The sequence below is a fragment of the Sciurus carolinensis genome, chromosome X (assembly GCF_902686445.1).
Source record: "Sciurus carolinensis chromosome X, mSciCar1.2, whole genome shotgun sequence".
Taxonomy (NCBI): Eukaryota; Metazoa; Chordata; class Mammalia; order Rodentia; family Sciuridae; genus Sciurus; species Sciurus carolinensis.
The window spans coordinates 31,333,000-31,358,614 of NC_062232.1; the positions used below are offsets into that span (position 1 = coordinate 31,333,000).

Sequence of the window (25,615 nt, forward strand, 5' to 3'; positions counted from 1 at the left end):
TAGAAGATGGAATCTACCTATATGGTGTTAATGAGAACTCATTTGCTAACAACCTCATAACTAATACCTAACAAGAGGGATACTCAAGTTCGTTTAACAACTCTGGTGTGTACTAGTTGTGTGGCTTTGAGAAAGTTTCTTGCTATTGCTTGGATCTGAACTGTTCCTCAAAGGCCCATATATTAATGGTTTGGTCCCCAGCTTGGTGCTAATGGGTGGTGGTGAACCTTTAAGAGATAGGGCCTAGTGGGAGAAAGGACTTAGGTCACTGGGGGTGTGCCCATGAAGGGAATTGTGGGACATGAGTCTCTTTCTTTCTTTTGCTTTCTGGTCACCATGAGGTAAATAGGTATCCTATGCCACATGCACCCACTATGATGTACTGCCTTGTCAAAGCCCAAAAGCAACAGGACTAAGACGCCATGGATGGAAACCATGAGCCAAAACAAACCTTTCTCTTTTTAAGTTGGTTATTTCAGATATTTTGTTATAGTAACAGAAGCTGAACAACACATTACTCAATTTCTTCATACCTTGGTTTCCTCATCAGTAAAACAAAGATAATAATAGTACCTCCCTCACAGGATTGTTGTAAAGATTAAGAATGAGGATACATGTGCAATGCTTGGTACCTGAGTATTTGATAAATGTGAGATATTATTTGTTTGTAATGCCTTTCTCAGGATAGTCTTACTGGGACTTTGCCTTTGACCACAGCTGGGAGAAGAAAGGGATCTGGAAAAGTTCCCATGGTAACTCCCAAATCAGTCGAATTTATTGAAATAAGTTTCTGTGTGAATGGAGTTGAGTAATATGGGTACAGTTGGGTTTCACATATATTTAGGCAGGGTTGATACTTAGTTGGTTCCCCAGGTATGACCTCACCTGCGTGTCAGCCAGCATCCATCCTGATTGGTTGCCTCATCTGCTCTGAATTGTCACATCATCATTATGATTAATTGCAATACCCATTGGCATTGGTTGTAGGTTGTTAAATACATTTGGTTATTACATCTCACCCCTGAAGAGAGGTTATACATATAAATAAATATAAAGTTCCCTCCTCAATAACTGCCAACAGTGTATGGTGCAGCTTTTGTGTCTTTTGTGGCTCCCCAAACTATAATCTGAGTCTTAGATTTATTATTTTATTTTATTTTGTAGTGCTGGAGATTGAATCCAGAGCCTTGTGCATGATAAGCATGCATTCTGCCATTGAGCTATACCCACAGCTTGTGAACCTTATGTTTATTTTACTTAAGGATGAAACTTGTCATGAAATTATCTTCACATGTTACAAAAATATTCACTTTGCCTGAAGCAACTAGGATCCTTAGAATTGGAACTGCATCAAAATATTCTTGACTGATGTTTATTTCATAGTTAAGAGCCCAGAGGCTTCATTTCCACTTTTCCAAGCTATTCAGCCAATCTTGTAGAAACCAAAGGTTTTGACTAAAATTATTGCACTTTTTCTATGCTTAGAATTCAAGGGCAGTTAATCATTGTAAAGAAATGAGGAATCGTATTTTTGGCATTAGCATAGTTCAATTGCAAAAGCGATTAAATAGTGTAATGCACTGCAAAATGTTACAATGTTTGGGGGGTGATCTATTAACTACTGATTGGTGACATTCTCAGGGAAATAAAAAATCATTCCCTAGGAAGAAATAATTTAATACCAGATCCCAGGAAGCATTGAAATATAACAAATAGGATTTTATTCAGAATATTTGTTACTGTCATTCTCAATAACTTTTTGAAATAATCTATTATACTCCCTCTTCCCTTTTCCCATTCTATTTTTCTCCTTCTTACCAACTATAAATGAATAAAGCCAATTGTGTAATATACAACTCAGCTGTCAAGAATAATGTCACTAATTACCTGGCTTTTTCAAACCTTTTTGAGAGAAGCAGAAGAAAGGCTTCTATAGAACCAAGAGATACTTTTATAGAAAATAGGTGCTTCAAAGCTATGTCTTTTCCCTTCTTTAATACTAACAGTAGTTAATATTTATTGAGTGTCCTGTGTACCTGTGTTAGATGTCTTGTCTCATCTTGGTCTGAGCTCCCAAGACAGGAGCTTAGGCTGGGTGACTCAGGCTCAGACACCCTTAATGGTTTCATACATTGAGAAGTCACCCCAAAGTGGGTGTCAAGGTGTTTAGGGTACATGCTTTTGAATCACACATCTGGAATTCATATCTTAGAAGTACCGTGAAATCTTTGGGTCACTTTAGACAAGATGTTTCCATAGATAAGTCTATTTCCCCATCTGACAAAATAGAAATAATAATAGTAGCTACCTTATAAGGTTGTTTTTAGGATTAAATCAGTTGTCTTTAGGTGACTGGAGTTTCCCATAGAATTACAGAGTCACAAGTGACAGGCAAATTCTCTCCTGCCTCCCCTTCTTCCTTACAGATTTCCCTGAGACTACTCCAAAAGTCACTTGCACACAAATGTACATCTCAGAATTACTTCTGGAAAATCCAGTCCAAGACACTGTAAAGCTTATATTAGTTAAGATATTGCTATTTAACAAAGTTAGTTTCAAGGGACGTATACACATAACAAGTCTGGGGGTGACATTAAAATTGAAGGATTTTTGGTTCATTTGAATTACAAATTAAGATGTTCCCAACAATTTTAAAAAATATTTTAGTTGTATACAGACACAATACCTTTATTTTATTTATTTATTTTTATGTGGTACTGAGGATGGAACCCAGTGCCTCACGCATGCTAGGCTAGTGCTCTACCACTGAGCCACAACCACAGCACTGTTTCCAACAATTTTTATCATAGTCATCAGGGTTTATATACAGGCAAAACAAGAAGTGAGCACTATACTTAAGCACCTTTGTCAGATAGTATTACTTTCTGTTGGTTTATTTATCCTTTATCTTTCTCTGATTCTCCCTCTTTTTATTATAAGTTTAAATACAACCTAAATCAGCTCAGAGCAGTTTCAGTACAACCTAAATCGGCTCAGACCCAATATGTCTGTGTGACAATGAAATTCTGCAAATACTTTTGTGTCACCTGCTTTCTTTTCTTTTTTTTTATTGTAAACAAATGGGATACATGTTGTTTCTCTGTTTGTACATGGTGTAAAGGCAATACCATTTGTGTAATCATAAATTTACATAGGGTAATGTTGTTTGATTCATTCTGTTATTTTTCCGTTCCCCCCACCTCTCCCACACCTCTTTTCCCTCTATACAGTCCTTCCTTCCTCCATTCTTGCCCTCCTCCCTAACCCTAACTCTAACCCTAACACTAACCCCTCCCACCCTCCATTATGTGTCATCATCCACTTATTAGCGATATCATTTGTCCTTTGGTTTTTTGAGATTGGCTTATCTCACTTAGCATGATATTCTCCAATTTCATCCATTTGCCTGCAAATGCCATAATTTTATCATTCTTTATGACTGAGTAATATTCCATTGTGTGTATATATATATATATATATATATATATATATATCCATTCATCAATTGAAGGACATCTAGGTTGGTTCCACAATCTGGCTATTGTGTCACCTGCTTTCTATTCGTCCATGTTGGACTCTGGGAGAAGAGCATGATGATATAAAAGAAAAGACCCCTCAGGTGTTCTGCTACAGAATCCAACAACGCTGTGAGCTTGAATTGGAGGAAAACTATACCCTTATTTTTATCAGCCTTAAGTGATATTCAGCATGTCATTCAATTATGAATGAAGGCAATACAGCACAGTAGTATTAACTGCATCAAATATCTGGGTACCCAGTGGCCCAGTTAAGTTGACACACATACTCAACAGTGATATATATATGGCTATAGTGCCCTTTCTTACACTTTTTTTTGTGGGGGCACTGGAGATTGAACCCAGGGTCACTTAACCACTGAGCCACATCTCCAGCCCTTTAAAAAAAAAGTTTTCATTGTTATTATTATTTGGGGACAGGGTCTTGCTAAATCCTTAGGGCCTCACTAAGTTGATGAGATTGGTCTTCAATTTACAATCCTGCCTCAGCCTCCAAAGTTATTGGAATTACAGGCATGCACCACTACTCCTGCCTTTCGTACACTTTTATGAATTTTATGGCCAATACTGGCTTTGTCTTCCTGCTTCTTTGGATCTCTCTCTCTCTCTCTCCTTGCATCTCACCATCAACTTGAGGAACCTAGGTGTTTAGCGGGTTTTATTGCAGCAGTAAACTTTGATGCTTCCCATTACAAGAATTGTTTCCACCATGCTACAGATTTATAAATTGATATTTTGTGGTAGTCGAAGATAAAGTAATTATGAATGAGATACAAATTGAATCATTTGAGCTTGGCTTCAAAATGAGAAAAAGATTTCAAAATTGTCAAATATAGGTCAACTGTATTTCAGTTTTTTACCATAACCCACAAAAGTGCTTTCAGATTCTGCTAATCAGTTTCAGAATGAAATAGAAGCAAAGTGATTACTTTTAAAGAATTATAAAGATTACAAAGAAGAATCTTATCCCACAAGTCAAAGAATTGGAGTTTGGGAAGCAGTAGGTTGATTATGTGCTTGTGTCTTTATTTGAGTAGGTTTTCCTTTGAAATTAAAAAAATGAAAGATAAAAGTGTAAAAATTGCATTGAATTAATGTAGTAGACCTTGTGCCCAAATGTTCTCCACAGTCAACACCCAGAAGGCACATGGCAAGTCTGACAATTACCCCCAGGCCTAAGGGCTATGGGGTAGGGGAGAGTCACCTGTCCACTACCATTGTATTCTAGATTCATTCAAATATACCTTATTTTCTTTCAGGGCAAGCAGGAAGGATAGGAGACAACTAGACACAGGTTTTAACTGTTAGAGAATAAGAGAATTTTAAATGTTCTCTGTGGAAAACAAATCACTCAGATTTATTGATGGCTCTAATGCATTGAAAAAAGAGGGAAGAATTGTGGTAAAGAAAATTGAGCTATCAAAAGTAATTGCAAAGGAAAAAAAATACCGACACTTTGTGAGTATAAAACAGAAATCACTGTTGATTGTATCATATCTTAGATTTTTCTAAGTGAAAGAACTCAGACTAACATAAAATGCACATGGCTCAGAATATCTACTCCAGAAATTCTCATTAACAAATTCTTAATCCACCTGATCTCCTTCACCTAAAAACAAATAGTATTAAATGTCTACTTTGCGGTATTGGCTATTTAAGAGTTCTTCAACTTATTAATAACTATTCACTTCAGCAGTTCATTTTTGGGCTTTAGTCTCTCTAAAGGGATGCCATTTCCATTTGACCTTCATACATGAAAATATAGCTACCCTTACATTCTCTTGGGTACCTAATCTTGGGCTTGACTCAGTGGGAGACCCTCTTCATTACCTTACAGCATACATTTCTCCTTTTTCCTCCCTATTCAAACTTGCTTTTCAGTTTCAGCAATAGATTTTTTAAAATAATTAGCCATAGTGAGACTAGGATTCCTCTGGCAACTGTAATTGATCTTCAGGTGGACATGAGACCAAAAATGGGCCAGTGGGAAATATAGCCTAGATTTTTGTAAAGGTTTTCTTTCCCACTGGACCTGTTCAAGAAAGCATGTTATTTCAGTTATTGCTGAGGATGAAGGCCAGTTCATCCACTGATGAAATCAAGTTAAAAAAAGGTCAAGGATTATTGTTAGCATTTTTTTTTTGTTATTGTTACTGGGGATTGAACCCAGGGGCACTCAACCACTGAGCCACTTCCCCCTTTTCAGTTTTTGTTTGCAGACAGGGTCTCACTGAGCTGCTTAGGGCCTCGCTAAGTTGCTGAGGCTGGCTTTGAATTTGTGATGCTCCTGTTTCAGCCTTCCAAGCTGCTGGGATTACAGGTGTGAGCCACCCCGCCCCGCTATTGTTAGCATCTAGAACCTATCGCACTTCTGGAATTCTTATTTAAGCCATATAATATGTTTCCTTGTTATTGACAGCACTTTCAATCAGATTCTCTTCTATATGCAGGTAAAAGCATCCTATAGTCCCCAAGAGTCAGAATTAACCAACATTTATGCAGTACCTTTTATAGGCCAAGTACTATTTTCAGGGTGGGACAGGTTCTGGGTATCAAACCCAGGTTTTGCACATGCTAAGCACATGCTCTACCACTGATTACATCCCTAGCCCCAAGGAATATTTGAATAATGGAGGTAAGCAGAGACACAATTTTCATGCTTGTTGGATCTATAAAGAAGTCTGTAGTTATGGATCAGGCTTTAATGATGGGGTAGGCCAGGGATCAATAAATTTCCTATGTAAAGGGCCAGGGAGAAAATATCTTAGGATCTACAGGCCACGTGTTCTGTGTTACAAGTACTTTGACATTGTAGTATGAAAGTAGCAATGGAAAATGTAAACAAATTGCTATGGCTGTGTGCCAATAAAACTTGATTTACAAGAACAAGCAGTGTGCTGACTTTTGGTATTGATGGCAACACCTTGGTAGGGTCTAGTCTTGGGAATAGCTGGATACATTAGAAAGACCTGATAGCTACCTAAGGGAGAAGCAGAACCTCTATAGCCCAAAAGATTCTTTTTGGGGGAGAGTGGGTAGTGGGGATTGAATCCAGGGCACTTTGCTACTGAGCTACACCCTCAGCCCTTTTCATTTTTTATTTTGAGACCAAGTCTCACTAAGTTTCTGTGGCTGGCCTCAGACTTGTGATCCTCCTGCCTTAGCCTCTAGAGTTGCTGGGATTGCAGGTGTGCACCATCATGCCTGATTAGCTGAAGAAATTCAGTGGAATTGGACTAGAATCAGCTATCAGAGATAGAACATGTGCTCCTGTCTGGGAGGTTTGATGATTCCACAAGTTTCCACCATCTCCCATTCTATAGTAACTAATGTCTTGAAACAACTTAAATGTGTTTTGTCATCTGTAGACAGTAAAAAGAATCTGGATGTCTAGAAGATACCAAGAAATAGAGGAATATTCTGTAAAATTGCAAGAGATAGGTTATCAATTAATTTTTACAATAACGTAAGAACTAATAATAGTCCCATTTACAGATGAGGAAGCTGATGTGCAGTTAATTTGTCCAAGGTAATTCCAGGTAATAAGTGCCAAGACTGCAATTTGTAACCTCACAGTCTGGTTTCAGAGCTCAGACTCCACTCTTAGGTCACTTTGAACTTCTGAGAGTTTTATTAGAACTGTGAATGGGGGAGGTCAGAATAAAGAGATGGTAAGCTACCCAATGTCTACCTTACACCAGAGACTATTCAATTCACACATATATTCTTGTTTAACCCCCATATTGTTCCTGAGTTATATGTTATTATAATGTACCATAGCCATGGCAGCCAAAACTTGAGAGATTAAAATTTTTTCCCAGCTGGAAAACATCACAGTTGAGGTCATCTCATTCATATCTCCACCTTTTTCTCTATGCTGTGATTCTTTACACATATTTAGACCTTGTTGAATGTCTGCCCATGGCCTTTCCAACAGCTGTCACAGAAATGGAACAAAACAGAAAAACATTTCCTTATCTTAGTATTTACTGACAGTTCTGACCTATAAGCTGTATGGCATTATCCAAAGTTACTCTGACTTTTTTCAAACAATAAAAACGGACAAAAGTTCTTTAAGCTCTGCTACTCTTTGTGCTAATGGAAAACCGAAGTACAAGAGTATTGTTTTGTTCTACACAGTGACTCCACAGAAATGGGCCAAAGCAAGCAAAAGCTTAGCATCATCAAGAGACCACATACCCCAGCCTGGAAATTGCCATTCACCTTATGGTTTTGTCTTTAATGTGGTTGATTCCTTCAGTTCAGTCCTAGGGGGAGAGAAGGAAGGAGAAATAGAAGGGAAAAGTATATTCAAATTGGCGATTTGGAATCCTGCAGATAAACTAAATATTTGGTTCAAATGAATTTGATGTGATTTTAGGAATTATACATTCAGCGTAGAAGTCAGGGAGAGCAAAAGTACCAAGCAATAATATCCCATTAGTACCCTACAAACGTTTGATCTGCAGAAGTGTTTGTTTTTCCAAATCTTATCATGCTGCTGCTAAGAACAAAATTAGTTTGAACTTCTCAAAAACCTTAAGACTCACTGTCCCCATAAAACATCAGGAGAACTGTTGGAGTGGACTTCTACTTTGGTAAACATTTTGTTTTAATCCTAACAGAATTGCCACAAAGCTTCTTAATAGATTAACAAAAACTCCCAGCATGAACATACTGGTTCCCTAATAGAACTCAAACTCTTAATGAGTCACAGAGTAAATGAAACAACAACAAAAAAAATTCAGCTCTGCCTTAAATGAATTTAAAACTTTGGGGAGTTTTCCTACCAAGAGTTTAGTAATTTCCTTATAAGCATACATATAGTAAAGTAACTTACACTTTGATTCTGTAATCTTTTCCTCCAAGTAATTCTTACTTTTAGTGCTTACTAGAGGCATAGGGTCTCAAACATCTGGTATTTGGAGACATAGCAATCATTCAATTATCCAAATAAATAAACTTACACTTGCTAGAGAATTTTTTGTTTGAAACAATATGTCATTATAGTTACAAGTAAGTTTGCTACCTATATAGATTTTATACACTTATGTATCTCTACGTATGTGTGTCTTTATAGAGATCTATATTATTTCATGCTAATATTATTTGTATTATTTCAAAGATATAGCTAGACTATAGAGAAATAGAAGTAATCTCTCAGTACCTGTATCTTTCAAATCTCTGTGTACACACAAACACCACACACACACACACACACACATACACAGTCTATCTCTAAATATCTTTGACTCTTCCCCATATTTTCATTTTAATACCTTTCCCTTCTTTGTGTTCTTTTCTAGCCAGAATTGGCACAGAGGACATGCCTCTAGGCAGCAGAAGTTAATTTGCACTCATATCCAGGAAATTACCTTTCTCTTTTACTATAAATTCCAAAACCATACAATGATCCAGTTTATTTTATCTAGAATATGACTGAATGTTAAGGCTGGGAGGGAGAATGAAGAAGATTCATGCCCACCCAAATATAGGTCAATTCATAAGGAAATATCTAATATCAATTATATTGTTGGGAAAGGGGTATTTAATTTCTAAGTTAATAATATAAGCAAAATTTTCACTAATAAAAGTATCACCTCTTACACTGTAGAGTTCAGGCAGGTGATCATTTTATATTAATAGTAATGTTATAAGAATTTCCCCAAATTAATTAGGAGTTATTGTTTAATCAATTTAAATCAGTAATAAGATTAGACTAATGTGCATTTAGTAATTTTTCCAATAATTATTTTACTGTGGAGTAATTAAACATAACTGGTGGAATTTAGTGCAAATAACTAAAATTAATAAAACTTTTCAAATGGCAAAGAATTTTTTTTTACACTGCTGGAGATGGAACCCAGGGCTTCGCACATGCTAGGCAAGCACTCTAGTAAAGAGCTGTACACTCAGGCCAGAATTGCACAAGGATCCACGAAAGGTATAAATGTCTACAACATTTTTATATATCCTAAAACCTCTACCCAATTAAATAAACATTTGGTATCTTCAGGTACGTTTTTCATCATAGAAGTTGCAGGCTTATTATAGAAAATCAGAAAATATATATAACCTGAACTTTAAAATGTCACAGAGATTTCCTCTTCTTTGAGATAGTCTTCATCTGTGTCCTTCCTGATACTTTTATGTATTTACTCAGTTTTCATATACTTGGAACCATACCACATATATAATTTTGTGTCCTTTATTTTTATTTGATATTGTTTCATGAATGTTTTTCATATCATTACAATTTTTTGGAAGCATCATTTTATTGACCAGCTACAATTTTTCAAAATAACATAGTTTTATCTCTTATGTTATTTTATGAAATATATATATATAAATATATACAAATCTTATGCTATTTTATGAAATATTATATATATATGTGTACGTATATAAAGAACATGGATGTGCAAGGTTTTTCTTAACTGTTTAATTTCCATGAAAGTTCTTATTCTTAAATCTTTTTGTCTAAAATACTGAGAGGAGACATCCAGGATGGGGGATTCTTGCTAGATTTCCTTAGCAGGATTCTTGTCAAAACTCAGTTATGGGAGGTTTCAAGATGGCGGACTAGAGGGCTGCTGCATTTCATGTTGCTCCAGGACGCAGGATTCAAAAGAGGAGATAGTGAGAGACTTGGGACCAACTCAAAGCCGCCGGGTGAGTCTCTCCCGTTGGGGAGGCATCCCGGATGGGGCGGTAGCCCCGGAACACAGGGAATTTTGTGAAGTAGAGTTGCTCGGCGAGACGCCCCTCCCCCCGCTGGAGTGGTAAACACGGACCACTGGGAACATCATAGAGGTGGCTGCTCAGCACAGCGCTTGGACTCGGAGCAACCACTGGGGCTCCGGGCGGCTGCCTGAGGAGGAGCTGCGTGGTGAGCTGTTTAGACTCAGAACGACCGCTTCTGAACACTGGGTGGTTGCCCGGAGGAAGAGGAGGAACGTGGTGGGTCGCTTGGCATCAGAGCCACAGGCGGTTGTCAGAGGAGGAGGCGAGTGGTGAGTTCTTTGGACTCAAAGTGACCGCTCCTAAACACCAGTGGCCTGCCTGGAGGAGGAGCGCGGTGGGTCGCTTGGTCTCGGAGTGACCGCTCCTGAACACCTGGGGGGCTACCCCGAGGAGGAGGAGGAACAGGGTGGGTCACTTGGACTCGGAGTGACTGCCTAGGGCTACGGGCGGTTGGCGAGAGGAGGAGACGCGAAGTGAGTGGCTTGGACTCCTAGTGACTGCGTCGGAACACCGGGCGGCTGTCCGGAGGAAGAGGTGTGTGGCAGGTCTCTGGGTATCGGAGCTATTGTACGGGGCTCCAGGTGGCGGCTCAGAGGAGGGGCCACATAGCCAGGCGATTAGGTGCAGAGCAGGGTCCCAGGACCTAGGCGGCTTCTTGGTGGAAGAGCTGCACAGAGACACGCTTAGGGGCGGAGTGAAGGTTCCAGGCCTGCGGGCAGATTCTCTGAGGAGAGGCAGCCTAAGAAGACTCGTCTGCGAAGGGTAAGGTTCCCAGGCCCAGGAGGTAGGTCGGGGCCCCTGGGAACGTTGCAGAGGAAGGCAGCCCAGCCCAGGCAGTAGTTGTAGATTGAGGGGAACCTCTGGGAGGGGAACTGACCAGCGAGACCTCCCCACCGGTGAGTCTTCCCTGCCGGGTGAGGTTTTCCCACAAGGACGGTAAAACCAGAGACGCAGGCACAAACAGTCTTTGCCTAAGCCCACAGCCTAATTCCCCTTTGGATGACCATTGGTCAACAAGTGGAGGCACTTCTGCCCACTATCAGGGAATATACCCCACCTGAGGGTCACCAACCCTAGAGAGGCAGCTTCCTTGTGGAGCACCGCATTATCAAATTCCTCCAAGATTTCAGGCTACTGAAGGATAAGAGGGGATATACTAGCAATCTTCAGGGACTTTATAAGTCAATAGAGGAAATCTGCAATATCTTAATGACCCACTGATTCCTGAACAATATGAGAAAACAAGGGAAGAAAATGCCCCAAACAAATCTAGATGTTACATCAATAAAATCCAACGACAGCATGGCAGAAGAAATGACAGAAAGGGAGTTCAGAATGTATATAATTAAAATGATCAGGGAAGCAAACGATGAGATGAAAGAGCAAATGCAGGCATTGAATGATCACACCAATCGACAGTTAACAGAGCAAATACAGGAAGCAAAAGATCATTTCAATAAAGAGTTAGAGATATTGAAAAAAAACCAAACAGAAATCCTTGAGATGAAGGAAACAATAAACCAAATTAAGAACTCCATAGAAAGCATAACCAATAGGATAGAACACCTGGAAGACAGAACTTCAGATATTCAAGACAAAATATTTAACCTCGAAAACAAAGTTGAACAAACAGAGAAGATGGTAAGAAATCATGAACAGAATCTCCAAGAACTATGGGATATCATGAAAAGGCCAAATTTGAGAATAATTGGGATTGAGGAAGGCTTAGAGAAACAAACCAAAGGAATGAACAATCTATTCAATGAAATAATATCAGAAAATTTCCCAAATCTGAAGAATGAAATGGAAAATCAAGTTCAAGAGGCTTATAGGACTCCAAATACACAAAATTACAACAGACCCACACCAAGGCACATTATAATGAAAATACTGAACATACAAAATAAAGACAGAATCTTAAACGCTGTGAGAGAAAAGAACCAAATTACATTCAGGGGGAAACCAATACGGATATCAGCAGATTTTTCAATCCAGACCCTAAAAGCTAGAAGGGCCTGGAACAACATTTTTCAAGCTCTGAAAGAAAATGGATGCCAACCAAGAATCTTATACACAGTAAAACTTACCTTCAAATTTGACAATGAAATAAAATCATTCCATGATAAACAAAAGCTAAAAGAATTTACAAAAAGAAAGCCAGCATTACAGAACATTCTCAGCAAAATATTTCATGAGGAAGAGATAAAAAACAAAGAAGCAAATCAGCAAAGGGAGGAATTATCCTAAAGGAACTGTCAAATAAAGGAGGAACCAAGATGTGTCAAAAAATAAATAAATAAATAAATAAAATTTTAAATACAAACCAAATGACCGGGAATACAAATCATATCTCAATAATAACCCTGAATGTTAATGACCTGAATTCATCAATCAAAAGACATAGACTGGCAGATTGGATTAAAAAGAAAGATCCAACAATATGTTGCCTGCAAGAGACTCACCTCATAGAAAGAGATACCCATAGAGTAAAGGTGAAAGGATGGGGAAAAACATACCATGCACATGGACTCAGCAAAAAAGCTAGAGTATCCATCCTCATTTCAGATAATGCGGACTTCAAGCCAAAGTTAGTCAGAAGGGATAAAGAAGGACATTTCATACTGCTTAAGGGAACCATAAATCAGCAAGATATAACAATCATAAACATCTATGCCCCAAACAGTGGCTCATCCATGTACGTTAAACAAATCCTTCTCAATTTTAGAAACCAAATAGACCATAACACAATAATACTAGGTGATTTTAACATGCCTCTCTCACCACTGGACAGATCTTCCAAACAAAAATTGAACAAAGAAACCATAGATCTCAATAACACAATCAATAATTTAGACTTAACAGACATTTATAGAATATACCATCCAACCAAGAGCGAATACACTTTCTTCTCAGCAGCACATGGATCCTTCTCTAAAATAGACCATATATTATGCCACAAAGTTAACGTTAGCAAATACAAGAAGATAGAGACACTACCTTGTATTCTATCAGATCATAATGGATTGAAGTTAGAAATAAATGAAAGAGTAAAAAACAGAAACTACTCCAACACCTGGAGATTAAACAATATGCTATTATATGATGAATGGATAACAGAAGATATTAGGAAGGAAATTAAAAAATTCTTAGAGGTAAATGAGAACAAACAAACATCATATCAAAATCTCTGGGACACTATGAAAGCAGTACTTAGAGGAAAATTTATTTCATGGAGTGCATTTAATAAAAGAAGTAAAACTCAACAAATAAACAACCTAACACTATAGCTCAAAGTCCTAGAAAAAGAAGAGCAGATCAACACCAAAAGTAGTAGAAGACAGGAAATAGTTAAACTCAGAGCTGAAATCAACAAAATTGAAACAAAAGAAACAATACAAAAAATTGACAAAATAAATAGTTGGTTCTTTGAAAAAATAAACAAAATTGATAAACCTTTAGCCACACTAACAAAGAGAAGACGAGAGAAAACCCAAATCACTAAAATTCGGAATGAACAAGGAAATATCACAACAGACACAATTGAAATACAAAACATAATTAGAAGCTATTTTGAAAATCTATACTCCAACAAAATAGAAAATTTCGAAGACATCAACATATGTTTCTAGAGACATATGAATTGCCTAAACTGAACGAGGAGGACATACACAATTTAAATAGACCAATTTCAAGTAATGAAATAGAAGAAGTCATCAAAAGCCTACCAACAAAGAAAAGTCCAGGACCAGATGGGTTCTCAGCCGAGTTCTACAAAACCTTTAAAGAAGAGCTCATTCCAATACTTCTGAAAGTATTCCATGAAATAGAAGAGGAGGGAACCCTCCCAAACTCATTCTATGAAGCCAATATTACCCTGATACCTAAACCAGACAGAGACACATCGAGGAAAGAAAATTTCAGACCAATATCCTTAATGAACATCAATGCAAAAATTCTCAACAAAATTTTAGCAAATCGCATACAAAAGCATATTAAAAAGATAGAGCACCATGATCAAGTGGGTTTCATCCCAGGGATGCAAGGTTGGATCAACATCAGGAAATCAATAAATGTAATTCGCCATATCAATAGACTTAAAGTCAAGAATCACATGATTATTTCAATAGATGCAGAAAAAGCATTTGATAAAATACAGCACCCCTTCATGCTCAAAACCCTAGAAAAAATAGGGATAGTGGGAACATTCCTTAACATTGTAAAGGCCATCTATGCTAAGCCCATGGCTAATATCATTCTAAATGGTGAAAAACTGAAAGCATTCCCCCTAAAAACTGGAACAAGGCAGGGATGCCCTCTTTCACCACTTCTTTTCAATATCGTCCTTGAAACTCTAGCCAGAGCAATTAGACAGACCAAAGAAATTAACGGGATACGAATAGGAAAAGAAGAACTCAAACTATCCCTATTTGCTGATGATATGATTATATACTTAGAGGAACCAGGAAATTCCACCAGAAAACTGTTAGATCTCATAAGTGAATTCAGTAAAGTAGTGGGATATAAGATCAATGCACATAAATCTAAGGCATTTTTATACATAAGTGATGAATCTTCAGAAAGAGAATTTAGGAAAACTACCCCATTCACAATAGCATCAAAAAAAATAAAATACTTGGGAATCAATCTCACAAAAGAGGTGAAAGACCTCTACAATGAGAACTACAGAACACTAAAGAAAGAAATTAAAGAAAACCTTAGAAGATGGAAAGATCTCCTATGTTCTTGGATAGGAAGAATTAATATTGTCAAAATGGCCAAACTACCAAAAGTGCTATACAGATTCAATGCAATTCCAATTAAAATCCCAATGACATACCTTACAGAAATAGAGCAAGCAATTATGAAATTCATCTGGAAGAATAAAAAATCCAGAATGGCTAAAGCAATCCTTGGCAGAAAGAGTGAAGCAGGGGGTATTGCAATACCAGATCTTCAACTCTACTACAAAGCAATAGTAACAAAAACGGCATGGTATTGGTACCAAAATAGAAAGGTGGATCAATGGTACAGAATAGAGGACACGGACACAAACCCAAATAAATACAATTTTCTCATACTAGACAAAGGTGCCAAAAATATGCAATGGAGAAAAGATAGTCCCTTCAACAAATGGTGCTGGGAGAATTGGAAGTCCATATGCAACAGAATGAAACTAAACCGATATCTCTCACCATGCACGAAACTAAACTCAAAATGGATTAAGGACCTCGGAATCAGACCAGAGACCTTGCATCTTATAGAAGAAAAAGTAGGTCCAGAGCTTCAACATGTCGGCTTAGGACCAGACTTCCTCAACAGGACTCCCATAGCACAAGAAATAAAAGCAAGAATCAATAACTGGGATAGATTCAAACTAAAAAGCTTTCTCTCAGCAAAGGAAACTATCAGCAATGCAAAGAAAGAGCCTACAGAGTGGGAGAAAATCTTTGCCAATCATACTTCAGATAGAGCAATAATCTCCAGAATCTATAAAGAACTCAAAAAACTCTACACCAAGAATGCAAATAATCCAATCGACAAATGGGCTAAGGAAATGAATAGACACTTCACAGAAGAAGATCTACAAGCAATCAACAAACATATGGAAAAATGTTCAACATCTCTAGCAATAAGAGAAATGCAAATCAAAACCACCCTAAGATTCCATCTCACCCCAATCAGAATGGCGATTATCAAGAATACAAGCAACAACAGGTGTTGGCGAGGATGTGGGGAGAAAGGTACACTCATACATTGCTGGTGGGGCTGCAAATTAGTGCAGCCACTCTGGAAAGCAGTGTGGAGAGTCCTTAGAAAACTTGGAATGGAACCACCATTTGACCCAGCTATCCCACTCCTTGGCCTATACCCAAAGGACTTAAAATCAGCATATTACAGAGATACAGCCACATCAATGTTCATAGCTGCTCAGTTCACAATAGCCAGATTGTGGAACCAACCTAGATGTCCTTCAATTGATGAATGGATAAAGAAAATGTGGTATATATATACAATGGAATATTACTCAGCCATAAAGAATGATAAAATTATGGCATTTGCAGGCAAATGGATGAAATTGGAGTATATCATGCTAAGTGAGATAAACCAATCTCAAAAAACCAAAGGACGAATGATATCGCTAATAAGTGGATGATGACACATAATGGGGGGTGGGAGGGGTTAGTGTTAGGATTAGAGGTAGGTTTAGGGAGGGGGGCAAGAATGGAGGAAGGAAGGACTGTATAGAGGGAAAAGAGGGGTGGGAGGGGTGGGGGGGAAGGGAAAAAATGAATCAAACGTTATTACCCTATGTAAATTTATGATTACAGAAATGGTATGCCTTTATGCCATGTACAAACAGAGAAACAACATGTATCCCCTTTGTTTACAACAACAACAAAAAACTCAGTTATGTGGTAACTAAACTTCTTTGTCATACACACATTATGGTCAAAGTGGCTGTTCCAGATTCAGTCATCCTGTCCTTGTTCCAATGGGTAGGGAAGTGGACAAAGAACAGAGACAAAAAGGTATGTTCTTTTCCCCTGAAGATGTTTCTGGAAAGCTTCTTGTAGGACCATATGTACATCAAGTTGGCCAGAATGTAGCCATACTCACCTGCAAGGGAGCTTTCTATTTAATTGAGAAATGTAGCCTTTATTCTCAGTGACCATATGACCAAGTAATATGTACCTTATATTGATATAAGAGTAGCAGGATCCCAGCTACTTGAGAGGCTGAGGCAGGAGGATTACTAACTTGAGGTCATCCTAGGAAATTTAGCAAGATCCTATCTCAAAAATAAATAAAATAAAATTAAATTAAAAAATAATAGTAGGAAGAATGTTGGGAGCAACCAGCAATCTGAGAAGATGGAGAAATGGATTTGATTAAGATCATACATCTTATGGATCATATTCATTTATTGCTGAGCACAAATATCTTTTTTATGTAGAATCTAAAAGTAATTGTCAGTAATGGTTTTCAGTGAAACATGAGAAAAAAATAGCATATAAATAAATATTTATATTCATCTTTAATTAATTTCCAATAAACAGTGACTTGACTTTCTGTATTATATATTAACACTGAAAACTAGGAAAACTGTTAAATATGTTTTTTTGGAATAACACTCATCTATGAAAATATGAATTCCCACAAACATCACCTAAAAATGTAAAATAGGAAAAATTCAGTATTCATTGCCTTTACTGTTCATATAACCTCCTTCTTGCAGTATTTAAAATAATCCAACTTGCACATATTCAATTTAGAAATAAACTTCAGCTATATATCTACAAAAACTATAACTGAAACCCTCTAGTGTGTGCCCATACTCAATAGTAGAAGTGGTTTTAAAGAAGTTTTCAAGGGCAACATGTTCCTTTGAAGTATGTATTTTTTGTATAAATGCCCAATTTCTTTCCATCCAGCCAGTTCTATCATTGCATTGTCAAAGCAATCATTTTTAAAAGCCCCGTATTTTATCCGTGTTGTATCGTAACATTTTCTTACTTTTTGCTGTCCTGATTCTATCTCTGCCTACATTTTTTTCTGAGCAATTTTTCATATTCATGACAGGACTTTCTGATGATTTTGATATTCAGGAAAGGTATTCTTTGGGTTTCAGATTAGAAAAACACATTCTTACTCCTTGGTGGGCAAAGATATTGAGATATGGTTGTCCTAAGATAATTCCAGGTGCGAGACTGGGTTGCTGACTACATAGATCATCAGTTTCTGCTACGACTTTAAATTGATAGTTTACAAACTACTAAGTATCAAATAGCAATGATTCCTAAGTACAGTTGTAGTTTGTCATATGATTTATGAGATCCTTATCTTAGACCAGGTTCCCCCCAAGTAGACCTTGAACTCAGGATTTGTATGCAGGTGGTTTGTTTAAGAAAAAAACCACCACAACAAACCATAAAGTAGTAGAGAAAGCAAGATGGGGAAGGGGAAGAAGCCAAGCAAGGGTGAGATGTCAGGCAGAGCCTGACACAGGGAACTTCAGCACGACTTCATAGAAGCAGATAATATTTGCTGTTTTGACTCCATCATCCTCTCTAGAAAGCATTCAGAATGCCATTGCCCTTTTGCAATATACATGAGTGCATTTAATGTCTCTGAAAAGTCCATAATGATTCATTGATTTCTCTCTTGGGTTGTAAGGGGTTAGTTAGGTTCTTCCTTGTGGTTTTAATTATTTCCCCTCAGTCTATCACTTTTCAGTGTTTTTAATCTTTTTGTTTGTTTGCTTTTTGTGTGGGTTTGCTTTGGTCAACTGCCTGCCTATTCACATGATTTTGTGAGAGCTCCTGGTATATTCCCATGAGCCAAATGTTTTTAGTGTCAAGAAGTGCTTGGTGTCATCTGCAGACATGAGCATGAGAATTTCCTAATGGCCTCTTAAGATAATTTTTACACACGAAGTTAGCATAATTCACAAGACTTTTCTTTTTTTCCTCCCTTTCTCCCTCTCTCTCTCTCTCTCTCTCTCTCTCTCTCTCTCTCTTCCTTCCTTCCTTCCTTCCTTCCTTCCTTCCTTCCTTCCTTCCTTCCTTCCTTCCTTTTTCTTTCTTTCTTTTTCTTTCTTACCAGGCACTGAACCCAGGGGCACTTAATCCCTGAGCCACATCCTCAACCCTTTTTATTTGTTATTTTTATTTTGAGACAGGGTCTCACTAACTTGCTTAGAGCCTCCTTAAATTGATGAGGCTAGCTTTGAATTTGTGATCCTCCTGTCTGAGCCTCTTGTGCCTCTGCGATTACAGGCATGTGCCAAACATCTGGCTCACAAAACTTCTTTAACTAGACAAGTACTCTTTCAATCCTGTTCCTTGTTACTTTCTCTGAAACAATTTTTTTTAATCCAGGCAACTTTTCCCCTGTTCTTAGAGGGTATTGGTTCTTTTTAATAGCTTTTGATTTGAAAACTAATCAAAAATTTCATGAAGTTCATTAGAACCAGAGTGGTGCTTATTGAAGAATGGCTCCATTGGGGAGTGTTTGTCATGAGAGACTTTGTGGTGAGATTGAACTTGGGCAGCTGCCATATAGTGGGAGAAGCAGGGCAGGCAGAAGAAATCTTTCAAATGCACTGAAGCTAGCTTTGAGTGAGCAACATGGCTTTGCACAATTAGGAAAGAAATAGCAGTCACTAAAAAATACACTGTCCTTTCCTAGCAAAGATATTTTAATAGATTGAGAACCAGTGAGAGGACCCTGATGTGTGAGAAGAGCAAAGATTTTGAAAAATAAAATTCTGGATCTGAATCCTGACTGTAAGAACTCCACAAACCTCAGCAAGTTGTCTCTCTGACAATCTACTTTCTTTCCTGTAAATAGGGAATCACAATTCCTTCCTCATGGGTCCTTGCCCAAGTTTAATGTTGTGACATGTATGGAAGAGTGCCAATCATTATTACAACCATGTATTGTGACTTTTAAGTTGTAACAATAGTCTCTGAACATAGAAACTACATTCGAAACAATTGTAATTTTTTAGGATTTTTGTTTGTTTTGCCATGCTGGGGATGGAAGCCAGGGCCTCAGGCATGCTAGGTGGGTGTTCAACCCTGCCCCTAAACAGGTAATATTTTTTTATATTCAGAGTACAAAAGGAAGATCTGGTCAGCCATGAGCTTTCCTCATCAAACGTGAAATAGCACCAGAGTTGATGGCATTTCTTCTGAGCATGAATGTAAGATGGGAGTCTGCAACCATTGGCATCAGGCATTATTCTGCCTGCATATATTATTTTAATGATTTTTGTCTCATTGTTTCTGGTTTGACCATATATCTCATCAGTCACTGTGGTTTTTCCCTCTTAATGGAATATGAAACTCTGACTCTAGACAAGGAGTTAGCTTGCAGATACTGCCGCAGAGACTGAAGCAAAACCTGGGAAAGACGACTCTATGAGTAGGCAGTAAAATAAGAACTAATATTTACTGAGTTCTTATTGGATTTGTTGAGAAAGAGATTTGGCTGCAGATAACAGAAACACATTAAAATAATGACTTAAACAAGGTGGAAATATATGACATTCTAATGTAAAAATCTGGGTTGGCTGACAGCTTTGTTATATAATAGAGCGTTATTAAGGCAGGGGTTTGGGCTCCTTGTGTTTTATTGCTCTGCTACCTTGAGCATTTAACTCTTGATCCACAATGGCTCAACCTATGTCCTCAGCCCATTCTTTGGCAAACAATAAGGGGTTGAGGGAAAGGGGTACTTCCTTTTCCAAGGGAAATGACCTTCAGTTTATATGTCCTTTCTGATCTCATTTCACTGGCTAACATTTAATCTCATGATAAAACCTAACTGCAAGAGGTACTAGAAAATCTAGTATTCTAAAAATTTAGTTTTATTTTTGATTAGCATGTAGTAATTATGCATATTAATGTCATGCAGTGTGATATTTCAACACCTATGTACAGTATGTATTTTTTTTGTTTGCTTGTTTTTTTGCGGTGCTGGGGATTGAACCCAGGGCCTTGTGCTTGCAAGGCAAGAACTCTACCAACTGAGCTATATCCCCAGCCCTACAGCATGTATTAATTACATAAGGTTGATTAGGATTTTCCTCTTTTTATCATTTAGAAATTTTATCTCCTCTCCTACTTCTTCATAAAATATGTACTAGGCTTTTGTGAACTAAAGTCACTCCACAGTGCTGCAGAACACCAGAATTTATTCTCCCTATCCAACAGTGTTTTAGTACTCATTATCCCACCTCCCTTTATCTCTTCTCCCTGCCACCCTTCCTAAACTCTAATAATCACTATTTTATATTCAGACCACCATTTCTAGCTTCCACATATGAGAGAGTGCATATGTATTTATTTTTCTGTGTCTTTCTTATTTTACTGAACATAATGTCCTCCATTTCCATCCAGTTTGCTGCAAATGATAGGGTTTCCTTATTTGTGGCTGAATAATATTTCATTGTGTGTCTATATCACATTTTCTTTATCTCTTCATTCATCGATGGGCACCTAGGTTGATTCCTTATCTTAGCTACCGTGGATAGTGCTGCAATAAACACAGGCATGCAGATATCTCTGTAGTATACTGATTTCATTTCCTTTGGGTATTTATCCAGTAGTGGGATTACTGGATATGGTAGATCTATGCTCCTTTGTCAGATGAATAATTTGAAAATATTTTCTGCCAGTCTGTAGGTTGTCTCTTCACTCTTGATTTTCTCCTTTGCTGTGCAGAGGCCTTTTTGTTTGATATATGGGCCCATTTATTTGTGCTTTTTTGCTTGTGCTTTTGGGGTCTTATCCAAAAATTCTTTGCCTATACAGACATCTTGAAGTGTTTTCCCTACGTTTTCTTTTAGTACTTTCATATTTTCAGGTATTATATTCAGTTCTTTCATTTTCATTTTGAACTGATTTTTGTACAGGTTAAGAGATAGGGGTCGAATTCTAATCCTCTGCATGTGGATATCCAGTTTTCCCAGCACTATTTACTGAAGATGCTGTCATTTCTCCAATGTATGTTTTTGGCATCTTTGTCAAGAATCAGCTGGCTCTAGATGCATGAATTTATTTCTGGGATCTCTATTCTGTTCCATTGATCTGTGTCTGTTTTCATGCAGTACTGTACTATTTTGGGTACTATGGCTCTGGACTCTGTCTCGAAAAGTAGGTATTGTGATGCTTCCAACTTTTTCCAATTTTACTTTTATTAAAATTAGAGGTCCTCTGTACTTTCATACAAAATTAAGGATTATTTAGAAATCTAGTCTTTAGTCTGAGTAGCCATGAACCTTGTTTGATGTTCAGTAATGGAGACCAAAAGGAGAACAGATATTGGGAAACACATACCGTAATGGTCTATTCCACAATTACTATAGGTCAAGCTGTGTTAAATACTGACAAATATTGTCTTATTTAATGCTCACAAAAGCCATATGAAGTTGTTTTACAGAGTGGATACTTTGCAACACAGAGAAGTTAAGTCTCCATATTTTCAGACACAGGCAAGTTAAATAATTATGGTAAGGTCTCAGAGGAAATATGCGGCATTACCAGGATTTGATCCCAGGTAGTCTGACTTCAGAGTTCTCTGCTCTGGGCTAGTATGTAATTCTTGCTTGTTTATTATGTCCCTTGGGTTTTGATGTGTTCTGCTAGATGAGGTTGTTTAAAAGCATCAAGAAATAAAGGTCTGTTTATAAATTTTTTATTCACAACTTCCTCTTCCAGGCAGCTAGTTGCTTCCATTCCTATCTTGTTTGGTACAAAGTAGTAATCAGTACAACTTGATTTAGACAAGGTAACAAAAGAAAAACACCACTCTAAATGTGACAGGAATTTTAATGAAAGCAATTCCTGATTTGAAAGGAATGTGTCTATGCAATGATAAAGCAAGAAGTCATTTTAACAGATTGAATTGTTTCGATGATGGAATAGAAAAAACAGTGAATTCAGCACATCACCAGAATATAGAAATGAAAAGATGCTATCATTCAATGACAATCAAGATAGTTCAATTCTTCAGTCTTTAAGATTTCAACTACATATAGGCCATCAATTCATATGTTAATATGAATGCTTCTCTATAGCAACACAGAAAACTAAACAATAAAGAATAAACATATTTTAAAATGCAAGAGCATCCTGCATTTATCCCAAATGAAGAATTTGTGCTAGCTGGAAATAAATTTCTTCAACAGCTGTTTTTCTTTTTCTTTCTTTCTTCGTATATGCCATCAGTTTTTAACAGTTAAAAAGGGGCCATATTTATTTCTATGCATTTTTCCATGAACCTCACATACCCTTTGCTTCTCTTTTAATAAAAAAGAGGAGATAGTTAGAATTTTTAATATTTTGGGGAATCAAAATATTATTGCTCTCTGAACTAAAAGTGAATAGTTATTAAAAGGTTAAGGAAGATGGAAAAAGTCATGGAGGTCTTTAGCAAGAATTTAGAACATTCTGTAATTTTTTAGACTCTCTATTTATTTATTTATTTATTTTTGTGGTGCTGGGAATCGAACCCATGGCCTTGTGCTTGCAAGGCAAGCACTTTACCGACTGAGCTATCTCCCCAGCCTTTAGACTCTCACTTTTAGCTACTTTTATTTTTACTTTATTCTTTTTATTGGCAAATTATGATCATACTTAACAGTGGGATTCATTATTGCATATTTGTATAAGCACACAAAATAACCGTATAATTTGGTCAACCTCATTCCCTAGTCCCTCCCCTTTTCCTCCCCTCCTCCCTCCCACTGGTCCCCTTCCTCAACTCTGCTGGTCTTGCTTCTATGTTTTATGTGGTCCTCCTTTTTAAAAAAGCTTTTTTCTCTAGCTTCCACATAGAGAGATCATATGACCCTTGACTTTCTGAGTCAACATAATATTCAACATAATTTCAGTCAACATAATGCTCTTAAGTTCCATCCATTTTCCTGCAAATGGCATCATTTCCTTCTTTATGACTGAATAAAGTTCTATTGTGTATATATATTTTCTTTATCCATTCATCCATTAATGGACACCAACTTGCCTGTTGTAAATTGCATAGAAATATGGGTATTCATGGATCCCTATACTTTGCTGACTTTAATTCTTTTGGAAAAATACTGATGAGTGCTATAGTCTTCTGGTCTTTCCATTCCTACCCTTTTGTGGAAGCTCCACACTGATTTCTATAGTGGTTGTACTAATTTACCATCCCACTAACAGTATAAAAGTGTTCCCTTTTCTCCACATCTTCTGTTTGTGGAGTTTTGGGTGGTTTTCCTTTTCTCTACCTCCCTCCCTCACCCCAAACCCCTCTTGTTCTTTGTATATTCTGGATATTGATCTTCCGTTGGAAGAGTGGCTAGCAAAGATTCCCTTTCATTCTGTAAGCTCTCTCTTTGCACTCTTAATTGTTTCCTTTGCTGTGCAGAAGTTTTTTTTTTTTTTTTTTAACTCGATGCCATCCCATTTACTAATTGCTGGTGTTATTTCCTGAGCTTCAGGAGTCTTATTGAGAAAGTCACTGCGTGTGCCTACATATTGGCATGTTGACTGTACATTTTCTTCTAGCAGTTGCAAAATTTCTAGTCTAATTCCTACATCTTTGATCCACTTTTAGTTGACTTTTATGCAGGGAATGAAATAGAGATCTAGATTCATTTTGTACATATGGGTGTCCAATTTTCCCAGCACTACTTGTTAAAGAGACTGTCTTTTCTTCAATATATGTTTTTTGGCACCTTTGTCAAGAATTAGATGATCATAGCTGTTTGGGTTTGTTTCTGTGTCTTCTGTTCTGTTTTATTGGTCTATATATTTGTTTTTATGCCAGTACCGTGCTGGTTTTGTGACTATGGCTCTGTAGTATAATTTGAAATCCTTTCGAGTTTTTGATGATGTCATTCTGCAGCTGAACTTCTGCAAGCAACTGCCTAACACTGGATTTCTTGTTATGTGGAAGAAAAAAATAGAGACCCATTTTTAAGGCTGTTACTAGGCCAGCTGTGCAGGAACCAAAAGAGATCCACCTTGCTTTGTAAGTGCTCATTAAACAAAAGGCAGACATCGCCCATCTTATCCTTCTAGTTCTCTCTACTTTCCTTTCTCCTTGGTACTGTTTGTCCAGCTATACATCTTCTCCTTGTCACAATCACCCTCTGCTCTGACTTGCATGTGTCCTCTAAAGACGATGTGTCGGAAGCTTAATCCCTAATGCAACAGTGTTTGGAGGTGTTATGAGAGGTGCTTAATGTCTTTACTGCAGGAGTGAGTCTGTTCTAATAGTGATGTTGATGCCCTCTTCTGCTCTTGGGTTCTCCAACCCTTCCACCTTTAGCCATGTTGGGCATGGCAACAAGGTCCTTGCCAGATGCCGTCAAGATCTTGAACTTCAGAGTAGTAAGAAATAAATGCCTGTTCTTTGCCAATTACCCAGAGTGTGAAATTCTGTTATACAGCCCAGAACAGACAGAGACACTCCCCATTGCCCTTCTTCTGTTTCCTGCATGTCTGAAGATAATGGTGCCCACATAACATGAATTCTCCTAGCTCTGGTTGAATTAGATCAATTTCCAAGACAGGTTGGAAAAATCAGTAAGCTCTTACAGTTTTCACCAGCCTATGGAATTCTTCCCCGTTCTCTCTACATGTCTCAGAGATAGTTGCCAGAATATATAGGACCATAAGCACCAATTGTATCAGAAATCGTCCAACTACAATATTTAGGTCTTTCATTTTTCTTCTCTGCCCCAAGTTCTTTCAGATGCTGTAACTGTGAACTGTAAAAACCAATTGCTAAATAAAGTCCTGTCAAGTGGAGCACCAAGAAAGACGCAATACATAAATAAA

At 37.5% G+C, this 25,615-nt stretch overlaps 1 protein-coding gene across 3 annotated transcripts in view; it reads left to right on the forward strand.

Annotated features, from left to right (window-relative positions):
* The window catches only part of Sytl5 (synaptotagmin like 5), a 240,223-nt gene that overhangs the window by 128,384 nt on the left and 86,224 nt on the right, over nucleotides 1-25,615 (forward strand). The window lies entirely within an intron of this gene.